This window comes from Phyllopteryx taeniolatus, unplaced genomic scaffold (assembly GCF_024500385.1).
Source record: "Phyllopteryx taeniolatus isolate TA_2022b unplaced genomic scaffold, UOR_Ptae_1.2 contig_181, whole genome shotgun sequence".
NCBI classification, from domain to species: Eukaryota; Metazoa; Chordata; class Actinopteri; order Syngnathiformes; family Syngnathidae; genus Phyllopteryx; species Phyllopteryx taeniolatus.
In genome coordinates, this window is record NW_026903103.1 from 1 (window position 1) to 1,044 (window position 1,044).

Here is a 1,044-nt window from a genome sequence, read left to right on the forward strand (position 1 = left end):
CATGTTCCCGCTTGCACAAAAAGGGATTTTCCAGACTGATGGTCCGCTCAGCGTTTCACACAACCCTGTGGTCAGAGAAAGCACATGTTCTTGGCTAAATACTCATTTTTTTCAGATCTTCAAACATCTCAGACACCCCATGTCACGTGCACAAGCCACGTGAGTGTCCAACTCTCTACAGATGCGGGGTTGTGGCCTCAGGACATGACCCTCAAACACCCGATGTCACGTGTACAAGCCATGTGAGTATCCCCATTCTTTGCCAATGCTGTGTGACCTCTGGATGTGACCTCCTCACATCTCAGACACCCCATGTCACCTGCACAAGTCACGTGATGACCTCATTCTTTGCAGCTGTCTCAGCGAAGCCCTCGGGACGCTGTCACACCCACCATCGACGCGGGGCCGGATGGGATCATATTCGCAGGTATGATCACAAATGACCTTTTTTGTTGCCCAAATGACACCCCATGACTTCCTTTGTTCCTACAGGTGACCCCGAACATGATGTCATGTGACAAAAACGGCAGGAAATATGATCTCACTTTGTTTTCACTGGATGTGACATCATTTTGTTTTTTACCGGATGTGACGTCAATGGGGACAGTTGGGCCGGGAGGTGACATCATCGGACACGTGCGCTGGCACGCTGCCAAGTGATGACGTCATCGGCAACCCAACATTTTGTAGATATCCCTATACTCTCCCTCTCTCGTAGGTTGTCATTCTGCCAACTCCTCATTTGATCTGTCTCATATTAACGCCTTACGTACACCTAATTACAGATGTGCTCATGAGTTGAAACACCCTGACAGAATTTGTAAAATGTTGGAAAGTTTTTAGAAATAGGACCAAACCATCTCATGATTTTCTTTGTCACTGTTTTGTGCTATTCTGACAGTTTCATTTGAAAAACCATTCCAAATCAAACAAATGTTTGCCAACACATCTTACTCATTGGACCAGATAATGTAAACGAATGAGTACAACTGCAGGAGGCTGTTAAGGATGACAAAAGGATACCGTATTTGCCCACTCTATGGC

The 1,044-nt window shown here is 46.3% G+C and overlaps 1 long non-coding RNA gene across 1 annotated transcript; it reads left to right on the plus strand.

Moving 5' to 3' along the window:
* Positions 1 to 47: 47 nt before the first annotated feature.
* On the plus strand, positions 48 to 767 carry LOC133473201 (uncharacterized). Its single transcript, XR_009786994.1, has 3 exons — positions 48 to 242; positions 355 to 427; positions 493 to 767. It is a non-coding gene; the product is annotated as an uncharacterized LOC133473201 (long non-coding RNA).
* The last annotated feature ends 277 nt before the right edge of the window (positions 768 to 1,044 follow it).